Source organism: Microtus ochrogaster, unplaced genomic scaffold, assembly GCF_000317375.1.
Source record: "Microtus ochrogaster isolate Prairie Vole_2 unplaced genomic scaffold, MicOch1.0 UNK3, whole genome shotgun sequence".
Taxonomy (NCBI): domain Eukaryota; kingdom Metazoa; phylum Chordata; class Mammalia; order Rodentia; family Cricetidae; genus Microtus; species Microtus ochrogaster.
Window position 1 is genome coordinate 5986666 of NW_004949101.1, and position 13856 is coordinate 6000521.

Sequence of the window (13856 nt, forward strand, 5' to 3'; positions counted from 1 at the left end):
CTCTACTTTATGTTGCTGTTCTACTTCACAGCCTTCCCCCTGTCAAATATTCCCTGCTTTCTACGGCTTTCGCTGATTCCTGACTTTGGCGCATTCAGGGCCTCTCAGTTTCTCCTGGGGCATCTTTCCAGTTTCTGCTGACCTTTTGCCATTCTTCACAAAGGGTTTAGGTGACCACAGTCCAATGTGTCTGTGTTCAGGGAGGAATTGCCTTCACAGACTTTAATAAGTCTGTCTGACGACTTAGCTTAGATGCCGTTCCTGGTGCACGTGGCTGCACCTGCTTTTAATGTAGCTGGTCTCGGCTCCACGCACTGTGCAGAGAGAGAGGAAGATAGGCGGGGAAAGACCGAGCACAGTGCGGCCTGTGCTGCTGCTGGTGCCCTCATACTCTGGGTAAGAGAACAACAGGGGTGGGGGGATGAGATCGGAAATCTCTCAGTTCCAATACACTGCTTGTGGTTGGAAAAATACTGAACTGCATGTGAACCCACTGTTTGGATGTGTGAATATTTTTGGACTACATTGTCTTAGATCAAACCTCCTGGAAACAGATGCTCAGATGGAACTTGTGCGTAGGTTGGACAGGTGATGGTCTTGATGGCTCCTTCGTTAGAAGGTGAAGGGGCAGAATGAAGAAAGGTGAAACCAAACTGGAGCAGTGCAACTGGGCTTTAGTGTCGCAAACAGAGTTGGGCAGTCAGAGCTATACATTCCCAGCCAACCAATCACTGCAAGCAAGGGGGTAAGGTAGCGCCATCCAGCCGATTGCATTACTACAAAGGGACATCTCAAGGCCAAAGGCCACCAGGACTCCTGGCAGCTGGGTGCTCATTTCTGAACTGGCTATCATTCACATTACGCTTCTGACATTCAGCTTGTTTATGACTTTGCCTCACGTAAGGTCTTTTGGATTTCCTGATCAAAATGTATATGGTCTGACAGCATAGTCTTTTCATGTAATGTAATGTAATGTAATGTAATGTAATGTAATGTAATGTAATGTAATGTAATGTAATGAGGAAGACCAAGAAAGGGGTCAATTTTAGTCCTGGGGACAAGAGAAGTCTCAGAAGATGAAGAGAGATGAATCTCTTAAAAGTAGACACACTATTTCATTTAGTGCTCAGAAAACTAAGTCAATGATCACTTTCCAACAATTGATGCAAAATATTTGGTGTGGGCTTATTGCAAATTAGATACAAAGAACATTCTTGGTGTACCATTTATTACCAGTTTGGTTTTCCTCCCTCCCTCCCATCCATCCATCCATCCATCCATCCATCCATCCATCCATCCATCCATCCTTCTGAGAAGACACAGAAGTTCAGAGTTAATGGAAGTCTTAGCCCACTTCCTTTCAAGAAGCTACACTCTAGTTAGGAAGTCAGATCTTCAATTTCAGGTAGGCAAAATGCTACGAAGAATCATAAAGTCAAAAGAAAAAGGCAGAAAATGAGAGGGGATGCTGTTTTCTACATCATGGACCAGGAAGAGCTTTCTGTCCAGGTTCCTTTTAAGCAGGGACTAATATGAATTGAAGAAACTGATAGAACTCACTGAGGATGGAAAGTCGGGAATGGTCTAAGCAGAAAGAGCAGTAAATTCAAAACCTTGAGGTATGAAGTGGGTTTGGCACATAGGAAGAAGGAAGTAGTTAGTGTAACTGTGATGCTGGGAGCAAAGGAGAAGATGGTGAGATTTAAGACTGGAGAAGCAGAGGTTGCCCCGTGGGTATTGGGGTATTGTTTTCAGTGAGATGAGGATCATGTGAGTTTTGAATGGAGGACTCAAGTGCCCTTGTGCTCCAACTTGAGCTTAAGCAGCTCTACACAGTCACCGTCAGTGAGGACAGAGCAGGGTGAAGTCCAGGGAGGAAGAGCCAGGAAAGTGGAGAAGGAGCGATAGGCCACCTCAATGCGAACACATTCTGTTATTTGCTGCTTGGAAAACTGAAACAACGGTCTGTTTCCAACAGTGGACTCAAAACACCAATTCTGGGCTTTGGACAAGGAGTTTTTGAGGTGATGACATCCTGAGGTGTCTTCTTAAAGGGCAGTTTTACAATATGCAACTTTAAGCTTATTTGCTGGGTTTAAACTTTGGCTCTCTAAGCCTTGTAAGATGAGCTATGAACGAAACTCTTTCATGACACTGTACCCTTGAGCATAAGGGACAATGCCCTTTATCTATGCATCTACAATACTTATCATAGCACCCAGGACTAAGATACATAAATATGTATATGTATACATATATATGTATATATAGGCACATACATCCTGAATGACAAATGAGAAGAGGACAGTAAGTAAATATATGATTCATGCTGGCTCTCTACAAGAGAGCATACTTTCTAGGAATTCCTTTTGAGAATTTTAACAGAAACTTACCAAAAAGACAATTTTCTCTAGCCAATCAAATTCCATTTGAATTGACATTCTGGAAGGTCACATGGGATTGAAAGTTCAAAAATGCATGGTTCCATTTGTAACTAACAAACAACTCAAAAGGCTTAAGGAGACAATGAAGTCATTCTTCATGGTCAGGAAGCTAGATTTTTGTGGCTGATATTTTTCCTAAGGATTCATCCCTCATATGCAGCACAATTTGTCAAGAGTCTCAGGAAGGGGGAATCTTTTTTCTCTTTCTTTGGAAAGAGCGTGTACTGTACCTACTTTGACTGATAATCAAAGAAGAGATGCTAAGCAGGCCCAGGTTCAGCTTAGCTTTTGTGATGGTGTCCTCTTGCTACCCACTAGAACTTTTAGTCTTGGGTCATTCTGTCTCAGAAGCCCAGTGCCATGCTCTGAAATCCCAAGGTTCCACGGAGGTATTTCACCTGAAGGTTCTTCCCAGGGTGCAGTATCATCTTCCAGGTGAATGAATGAGTTACCTTGAATTTTACAGCCCAGGTGACCCTTTCAGGTGAATGTGGTCCCTGTCAAACCTAACCAAATTGCACGAGACACAGGTGAAAGCCGTTGAACCAAGTAGCCCCACAACTAACGAGAGGTAACAATAAGTTGTTTCATTGTCTAAGTTCTGGGGTTGGTTTGTTACACAATAAGGAACACTGAACAGTATGGCTGTGGACATCAAATCACTTCATGGACTGACAGTCAGGTAGAGTGGTTGTGTGACAAATCTCACAGGAAGATCTGGAGCCCTTCCTGCTTGCCCCCTCCTTGGCAGGCACGAGGAGTGGGGAGTCTGGAGGGGAAATGACCTCATGAGAGGAACAAGTGCATTATTTCCTGCCATCATCTCTACTCATGTGACTCACTCCTCCTTCTTCTGTCTGGCTCCTCAGTTCTCATAAGAAAGCCATTTTCTTTCTTTTTAGGATCTAACTTCTCTCTTGAACATAGCTTTCTACGTACACTCTTCTTTGTTTCCCTAGTACTTATTCCTGAACTGTCCTCCACAATAATACTCCCAGATTCCCTGTAAGCTCACACAGCTGCTAAATTCTTGTCTTTGAGGCTCTCTTTCAGTGGTGGATGGCTGATGTTTTCACCTGCCTGGCCTGCCTTGATTTTAATTTTGGTACTAGGAAAGGGACAACCTTCATGCTTGAAAGATAAAGACTTTCCCCCAAAGAAAACTCATAAATCAGAGGTACGTCATATGATCATGGCCAGCATTTTCTCATGAGGATTCTAGTGTTTGATAGGGTGTTGATAGAAAATGATTCTTGCTGAGTGTAGACACCAAGAGAGACAGCCAATGTTTCCCTGTTGCCTGGAGCCAAGGAACCGAATGCCTCACACCTGCTCCGCTCCCAAGCCTGTTTATTTATTATTTTATGTCTGCCTTTTGTTTTATGAATATCTATTCCATGGGCCATTGTATTTTCCCTCTACCAGTTTTTTCCTTCCCAGATCTCTTTTCATAAACATATTATTTTTAAATTCAAACCTTCTGGGCCTTGCTTATGCTCAGTCAGTCCCATGCGGCTGTCTTGCCCTGGCTGGTGGCCTGTGTGCTTCTACCATGGTTCTCTGTGTGCCAAGTTGGAACTGAGCCTGCAGAGAAGGTTGACAGGCACTTTTGGAAAACAACAGCATTTTCTGAGTGCCCAGACTCTCCTGCTGGGTTTATAGTGCTGGTTGTACGAAATCTAGTATCAACATGACACACCTTTGGCATTGCTGACTGTGGGGGAGGGTCTTCTAGAAATCTAACTGATGGAGTTGGCTCCTAGAAAATATGTCCTAGGTTGAAATTAATTTGGAATAGGAAATAGGAGTCCGTGTTAAGTTCCACGCTGGGAAGCACAAACCTCTGGGCCTTAACTGCCACATGTATAGCTCAAGCTTCCTTATCCTGAAATCCAAGCTCAAAAATGCTAAATAATCAGCAACTGTTTATATTTTTAGTTTTTGTTTTTGAGATGGGTCTTATTCTGTAGCCTAGGCTGGCCAGACCTTATGGGGTCTCAAATTCATGACTATCCTGCTTCAGCATGTAGAGTGCTTGGATTACAGGTATGAGCCGCCACACTTGGCTTAACACTGGCAACTTTGAGCACCTGCATGATGTTATAAGTGGAAAATTCCACACCATGCAAATTTTCTTCCATGCACAAAATTATTAAAAATATATGCAAAATTACATTCAAGCTATATAGACAAGGTTTATGTGAAATACAAATGAATTTTATATTTAGTCTTGGTCCTAGTCCCAAGATTTCTCATATATATGCAAATATCCAAACTCCCAAAATAGCTGAAATCTCAAACACTCCTGGCCCCAAGCTTGTAGGATAAGGATACTCAGTCCACTCCCCTCTCATTGTCTGCTCTATGCATCTGCCTGTCTTTGGTTCGCCACTGCTGGTTCTGGCCAGGACTGGGTATAAGCACACAAGGATGATCTCTGGGGTCTCTGAGTCAGTTGACTGGCTAGGAAGAGCAGCCAGTGGTGAAAAGGTGGCATGGATAAATCGGAGGTTTGTACGTAGCAGGAAAGCGACTTTGTTGATTTGTTGTCCCACTGTCCACACCTTTCTTACTTGTCACGCCTGTGCATGTTGATGGCCTCCATTTCCCAGCACCTGCGAGAGAGCTTGAGTGCTTTTGACAGTGTGTGAATGCATTGGCGGGGCAGGCGTTGGGTGATGTGGGACTCCCCTCTGTAGGCTGTGAATATCATTAGTTAATAAAGGAACTGCTTTGGGCCTGTAGCAGAGCTATAGGGGAACAGAGTTAGGCAGGGAAAACTAAACCGAATGCTGGGAGAAAGGAGGTGGAGTCAGAGAGAAGCCATTGAGCCGTTGCTGGAGACAGGCGTGCTGAAACTTTGCTGATAGGCCACAAGCTCGTGGTGATGCACAGATTAATGAAGATGGGTTAAATTAAGATGTAAGAGTTAGGCAATAAGAAGCTAGAGCTAATGGGCCAAGCAGCGGTTTAAATCATATAGTTTCTGTGTTATTTCGGGGCTGAGCAGTCGGGAACGGAAACAAGCAGCCTCGTCCTACAACAGTTGGGAATATGCCTGGAGAAGCTGTGGAGTGTTGGCTATAAAAGGTTGCTGGATAAAGGCCAGCATTTGCAGTCTTGGCGGTGTCTTCCGTGCAGTCTCCCACATCACCCCAAAGCACCTTATTTTCACCATTCCTGTCTCTTTTTTATTGGTGCTCCTTGACATCAGCTCTTCCCTCTAAGAAGCCATTTGCACTCAGATCCTTGCTTGGACTGTTTTCTAGGATAAGACTTCTTAAAATATATTCACTTACTCCACCTTTCAACTGAAATTTTTTTTACACAGTCCTAATATATTGGTCTGTGCAAAAGGGTACACAAATAAAAGAGTGTCAATAAGTCACAACAAGTCATCTTAAAGCAATTTTTGTTATTCACAAAATTCCATTATTTATTAACAGTGGAGGCAAATTTTAATGCTAGTGATAGAAGTGTTTGTTTTTATATAAAGAATGAAATCTTGGATGACTATTTGATGCTGCGGGACACATAGCATCTTCAATATTTTTCAGAGTTGACTGATATTTTGATTTTATAATAGTCAGTGCCAACAATTCTGTTTTGTATGTATGATTCTGTAGTATAAAATGACAGAACTGTGTTTAACGTCGCTGCAGAAATGGTTGGAAATTGGGTTCTATTCCCAAGTCAAAATTCATTTATTGGTTTTTTTTGAGGCTGAAGTTAGCAATTCAAATAGTAATTTTGAAACCAAACATTATAACACAATTGAAATCAAAGTTGTGCTAATTTGATACATGCTGAGGAATGGCTATAGTAAAATATTAAAAATTGTTATTTTCTCTAATTAAACCATTATGTTTCTACAGGAGCAGAATCCTTTGTATGTACAATAGAAACAAGATGCAATTAGTAACATACAAAATAATCTTGGAGCTAAGCCAAGGCATTAGAAGGACATTCTCTGGTGTGAGGCATGAATAGTGCATCACGCATATGTTGCATGTTCAGAACCAGTAGTGTGTAAGTGGAGACTGCTCATTCATTCCCTGGCCACCCAGACCTGAATAATCACAAAGAAACTATATTAATTACAACACTGCTTGTCCAATAGTTTAGGTATATTACTATCTAGCTTTTATATCTTAAATTAACCCATTTCTATTAATCTATGTATCACCACGAGGCTGTGACTTACTGGAAAGCTTCTGATGGCTTCTCTCTCCTTCGTCAGCTACATGGCATCTCTTTGACTCTGCCTACTCTCTATCTATGTCTGTTCAGATTTCCTGCCTGGCTATATTCTCCCCTGCCATAGGTCAAAGCAGCTTCTTTATTAACTAATGGTAATATAACATATTGACAGCATACAGGGGGAATCCCACATTAGTGGTGCAGAGGAGGCATTTGATAAAACGTGGTCAAGCACTACGGGTAGCGTGGTTGATTCCTAATGTGTTTGAGTTTTAATTATTGTGCATTCAGAAACTTTTCATTCTCATAAGTTGTCCAGGCTGTCACTCTGATCATATCCTGCAATTTAAGAATCTATGGCTTAGGGAGCCCCAACCTGTGAAGAGAATTCTCAAGCTGCAGAGCCAGGCCGTGAGAGTATTGCTCATAGGTAGGAAATAGGTGGCAATGTTATCAGAACACGGGTCACGCCTAATGATTCCTAGCCTCCTCTGTGCGTGTGTGTGTGTGTGTGTGTGTGTGTGTGTGTGTATCTGTCTGTCTGTCGGTACATATGTGTTTCTTGGTATATTTCAGATTGGAATATTATAAAAATTACTTTGGACTGGAAGATGAATGATAGACATCAGTCTAGATTTACTCTTGAAGTAAACAGCTCCAAGCTTTCTACATCAAACCCTTTTCTGCAAAAAGCCAAGCTGACCTCCCCACGCTGCCATCATAAGAACCCATTAGTTGATAGCACGAAGCATTTTTAGCTGTTGAAAAAGGAAGTGATGTTCAGACACTTAGCTTCTTTACTTACTAAAGGATCTTTTGGTTTTAATAGTGCAACAGTTTTGATATCAATTTCCAAAATCCCAGCATTATGTGCTAAGCTATGGCCATGAACAGTGCTGATTTCCAAGCAGCTATGCTCATTACAAATTCCCTGACATAAAAAGTGCCACAGTGATGAACTCGTGTGTCCTGGGCTCTGAAAATCATGAAAATTTAATGGTTGCACTTTTGTTGCCCCGAATCCTATTTCCATTGTTGCTGCTCCATTCCTTTTTAACATGCTTGAAGCATCCCATAATCTAGCAACCGGATCCTTTCAAGACAGCTTGTCTTTCACTGTGTCCATAGCTGGGACCCGGGGCTTTGATCTTTTCTGCATCTGCTCTACAAACTGGCTGTGAATTCTCACACACGGCTGACAGGCTGTTGTGAAATGCTGGGGGCAGCACTGATGTTTTATTTGGGGATGGGAGAAGGGTGTGGCTTTGTTCTCAGATCCAGGATTTCAGACAAAGACCTTTTTATTTAAAAATAATCAATGTTTTTGTCTTTTTCCAAAGTGATTTTTTGGGAATAGGTACAAAGATTGGAGAGGAAGGATTGGTTAGTCCTAAATGTTTAAGAAATATAAGGGTGTGTGTGTATGCGTGTGTGTGTGTGTGTTTCTAAGCATTTACTATAAAACTTGCTTAGAGAAATTGTGAATATTCATGATAATCATTTTTGCAAATGAAGGAATGCATTCAGAGATATGAAGTGACTTAAGGTCAGGGCACTTAGGAGCAAAGTTTGATCTTGTATTAGTACTGTCTTTGTCATTTTCTCTTACTGTTCATCATCATATTCTCTCCTTGAACTTAACTTTGCTTCCCACTACACAACAGCTGGGAAAAATGTCCATGGAAGTCTCTACCAACACAACGACACTGCCAGGGGTTATAAAAGAGTGGACCTGTATGAAAATGTTCATCTTTAATTTCATTGTTCTTATTAGAGAATGGATTTGCTTAACATCTACGATCATGAATCAGTTGTGCAGATGATTCTTTTGAGACTGCCTTTCATGATCCCCAAAGATCTCTACCATGGTGTTTGCAGCAAAGCCTACCTCAACCTGGGTGACTTCCAGAGAGAAATGCATATGCATACGGATAAACACATCCTTGGTTTGCCTTTCCAGGTTTGAAAGATGAGGTTAGACTACTTTTCATGCAGCTATTGAAAGCTTGCTGTGTATTTTTCCCAAGCCTACATTCTGGGGCTTTATGGAAGTCCCCAGACACTGTGTCATCCTGCCCCTCCAAAGGAGCCTGGCAAAGATGCACCACTCACCTCCTAAGCCCAACGTTGCCTATTGTACACCAGCTTTCCCCCGAAACTATGTGGGCTTTCTCTCTTTTACTTTGGGTCTCTATTGCTGGCTCCTTCTCCAGGCTTTGTTCTGTCTGTTTGTAACATTTATCTCCTGAAAGATTGACTCTGGATCATCTTTTTCTGGGCACCATCAGTTAGCAACATGTTATAAGAAGGTCCTTCCTTTTGCCATGTCATTTTTGACAAGTGCGTCCCTCTGTGGGAGTTAGCGCAACTGGAGTAGGCTCTGAACCTTTCCTACTTGTGTGTAGGGAAGTGAGACTCACACTCTTTTCTTTTTGAGTCAGGAAAGCAGGAAAGGTAGTTGGATCTCTTATGAGAAGCAGGGGATAATGATGAAGACTCTAAGAAAAATCGTTCTCAGTGCTGTAGTAGTTGGTTTGGCCTGTGACATACCTCTGCCTTATTCTTTCTGGGACATTTGGTATTTTTTTTCTTTTTTTTTTTTTTGGCCACTGATACTTCCTTTATGCAATTTTTTAATACCTTTTAAATATTTGCCATGAACATAACAGCTGGAAACAGGACAAGCCCCTTTTCTCAGTTTTCATGTTTCAGTCTGGGTACATATTGGCCAATTTTTTGACTCAGGGTTGTACAGGGATGGATTAGGTTGATGGTCAGAGCTGTGGTCCCGGCTTGTGGAAGAATTCATTCCTTTGTGGCTCTGTCACTGGTTCCCCCTTCTTTTCCCCACTTGGTACCAGATATTGGATCCTAGGCTACTGAGTGTTCTACTGTGGAGCTGTGCTCTAGCTGTAGCACCTTCCCTGATTTCTTACCAGCTATCAATCTCAATGCAAAGCCTTCTTCGCTGTTCATGTCCCTACTTCTAGTTCATAGCGTGATTACTTCCCTTTTCTCATTCTAGTAGCAGGATCTCTCTCTGCTGATTCATCTTCTTATGAAGACTGAGTCTGTCTCACCAGGTAATCTCCCTTTTATTAACTCAGTCAGCACCACTAGGAGGCTAGGGGAGGACCATTTTTCCCTCTGGTATCATACTTCATAAGTCTCTGCAGAAGGATAGCCTTTGTGTTCGTGTCTTATATGTTTAATTGGGAACTTGATACCCGAGAGGTCACATTAATACTTTGAGTTCGAGTCATCAGACGTCAGGTCTTACTGAACTCCGCCCTCGGTTCAGCAATCGTGACTGGTCCTTACCATCTGCAAAACTGTAATTCTCACAAACCTAGGCCCTGCTTCCTTTGCAGTAAGACTGCTAGCTCTATGGCATGCTCATAGGAAAGAGACCTGTCTGAGCTCAGACTGTCTCTTTCTGTGAACGTTCAGCCAAACCTCCTTACCAATTTACCAATACCGCTTCAGTCCAAAGGTCGTTGAGGCAAATGATTCCTAAATCTTCAGGGAATTCTCTGATGTGTTTCATGTTCTCCTTGGCTGAAGATTCAGACTTCAACATTTAATTAACACCAACCCATCTGCTTTCAAGATTCTAGCGTTTTGCTTCTGTTGAGTTTTCTGCTTGTCTTACTGTTGCTTTAGAAGAATGCGAGGAAGAGATCTAAAAGCTTTCATTCAGTGTGTCATTTATCTCATTAAAATGTATGTATTTAAGAGATGCAACATGATGTTTTCATAGACATATGTTTAGTCGATGACTACTACCGTCAAATATATTAACATACCCTATGTGTCATCTTCAGCCGGGCTCCAGTTAATGTCATTATTTGAATATTTGGAATCTTTGAGTGACAAACAGGCATCCCAGCAGGAAAGTCAGTGGAGTTACTGGGTATTCTGTGATGGAGCTTTGGCAATAGGTGCCTAACCTTGAGCCTGTGGAGTAAGCCATAGGAATGGATTGATCTGAGTCCCTGTTAAATTTCTACATGATCCAATAATTTTCTGGCATTTGAATTGGTTAAAACAACTCTCCTTCCTCAGTAGACAGGGTTAAAGGTCAAAGCACACACATCATCCTGGGACTGCAAGGTGGATAGCTCCTTCTCATTGCATAAACAGCATGAGATCTTTGAAGCTGAGCCCTTCCTATTTTGGCAGCTACCCATCTGTAGTTTCCATTGTTAGTCAACCAGAGAGAGAGACTAGATTCTCTCAGGAGATGGACCTCTAAGCTTGCCTGTGGGGGAGTTTTTTGCTTAGGTTATCTGCTGTGAGAAGACCCCTCACAGATGGAAGTGAGACGTCTTGGATAGTCTGTTTGGAGTAAAGGGACTGAGTCCTGGCATGCCTTCATTTATACCTCTCTGTCCTCTGATTCTGTATGCCATGTGACTGGATGCTTCAAGTCCCTGCATCCTGACTTTCTACCTTGTTGGGCTGTACCTTGAACTGTGAGCCACCTTGAACTCTTCCTCCCTTAAACACTTCTCTGGTGCAAAGATGTCATCTTACGTACCTTCTGTCACCGTGTGGGCAGTAGCATGGCGGTCACATTAGGTTTTGGAACAAGATGTCCAAATCTTGAGGCTCATCTCTGATTTAATGTCCAAAAGTCCTGAAAAAAAAAATTGAAATGTAGCATTTGAGAGATGGCAATGTTTATGACAAAGCCCATAGTTCACACAGGCCTGGGCGCTTTGTCATTTTCAAGGATTTTTTTATGATTCTTGTTCATGAGACCACTATAAAAGGAAGTGCCCAAGGCTTACTGTAATACAGTTCATCTCTTTACAGGACAAGGCTTGGATAGCACTTATTTATGATGATAACAAACTTGAGAAAGCCTTTCATTCTTAGACCAGAAAATGAATTGTTAAAAGTAAAAGAAAAATGGCGGTGGTAAAGATAAGTTAATGATGATGGCTATAGTCATCAACTTTACTGTTGCAGTCTGGCAAATGCAATTATTTCTTGTCTTATGTATATTCCTATGCACAAGCACTAAGAATAAACTAGATTGGGTAATATAGCCAGGTGGTAGTGTTACATGCTTTTAATCCTAATATTCAGAAGACAGAGGCAGGTGTCTCTCCAAGTTTGAGGCCAGCCTAAACTATAGAACGAGTTCTAGGACAGCCAGGGCTACACAGGGAAATCCTATCTTGAAAAACAAAACAAAACAAACAAACAAACAGATGAATTATACTAATAAAATTAGTGTTTTGAACTCTTTTGAAGAAAATGAGATTACTTATTTAATTTGTGTATCTGTTTCATGTATATGCATGTAAACATATGTACAACACACATAACAAGCATTTATACATACCCACAAATGTACATAGCTTAAGTATATGCATGAATCATTTCCATCCACTTAATGAGCTATGATCTATCTAATCAAGACTCCTGAGCTTCCTCTCTCACACATCAGAGAGATGAGTGATGGGATATTATATATCACCAAACTCTTCCCAAGTTTCAAAGGAAGTAGGTGTGGGTATACTTAGCAGTAAGGAAAATGTCAGAGATTGAAGTTTTGCACATGTTGCTGATTTTTACAAAGAAAGACTCATTAATGACCAATGTTTGGAAGTTGGAGAAGTGGAACAAGAAGGAGTCTTCAGTCGTGAAAAGGCAATTGGCTGAATCAGGGAACTTCCAAAATGCCCTGTAATGCTTTGTGGAGATTCAGAGTAACTTTTTGTTGCAGTTGTCTGTCTGTCTTTTTGTCTCCCTCCCTCCCTCCCTCCCTCCCTCCCTCCCTCCCTTCCTCCTTCCCTCCCTCCTTCCTTCCCTCCTTTTTTCCCTCTTTTCTTCCCTCCCTCTCTTTCTCCCTACCTTCTTCCTGTCCTCCTTTCTTCCCTCCCTCTCTCCCTTCTTTTTTCCCTCCCTCCCTCCATCCCATTCTTTCCTTTTTAACCTAGAAATCAAAGACAAAAGCCATCAAAATGTAAGGTGGTATCATTCTTTGGGAATGTTAATGATTGTATATATTCAGGCTAATTATGACAGGGAGAACAATGCACCTTCTTTTCCCACTATTTACCAATTCCTGGCATCCAAATATGCTACTTGCATGGCAATGGGAATTAATATTTTGAATGTGATGTAGGTTGTAACAGTTGACTTTAAAATAGAACCGAAAAGATGGATATACAATGGCCCCAACTGAATGACATGAGTTCTTGGAGAGGAAGAGGAAGGCAGGGAATGGATTAGGGAAATGTGATGGGAGATGAAGCCAAGTTTGCCATCCTGGCTGTGAAAACAGGAAGGCCACAAAGTCAAGAAATATATTGTGAGGGGATAAACCTAGAGATCCAAAACTGTAGGATCTCCATGACATAGGACAAAAACAGGGCATCAAGAAGAGCCCCAGAGACAGCCCATTATCAGTAGTATAGCAGAAACCAGAGGCCTTGAACCAGACCAATGACTCACAGCAATGGATACTAACAAGTAAAGAGAAATGAACTAAAGAGTAAATGGTGTGACAAATGGGCCACACTACGGCTTCCACTATGAGATTCTTCTCTTTTGTTTTGTGGGGTTTTTTCTTTCCTTTTTTTTGGCTTTTCTTTTAAACTTTGTGTTGTTTTATGGGGGAGGGTTACACGGGAAGAGCACAGAGGCAAGGGGACGGGGAGATAAGTGGTTTCAGGACTCATAACATGAAATCTACAAAGAATCAATAAAAATTAAAAGAAAAAATATATTGCTTTCTGAAGTCAGGAGTGGCCCTTAGACAGTAAGACAAAGGTCACCTCAGTCTGATGACTGCTTAGTAACTGACTTCTGTCAACAACACAAATCCAGAACGAAGAGTTGCCTGTTTCATCTTGACATTAGCCTGTTGAAGCCTTTATTGACCTCTGACCTATGAAAGGCAAAAGTTGTAACTCTGTGTTACCTCAAATAACAAAACCAAACCTTCAGTAATCTGTCTGGCAGCCCCAGGATGCTGACATGGGAGCCACAATGTAAAAGTCTGGCAGTCCCATTTCCCTTTTATCTTTACCCTCTCTTCTTCGTTTCATAGGATGGCCTCCCAATATAAGACATCTCTATTTTCCTTTATTCAAACATGAACTGGAAAATATATTTCTCTGGCATTTCATTCAGTATTTTTCTGTAAAAAAGACTCCAATGTCTTTAGTCATTAGTTCAAAGTTTCTACCAATATAT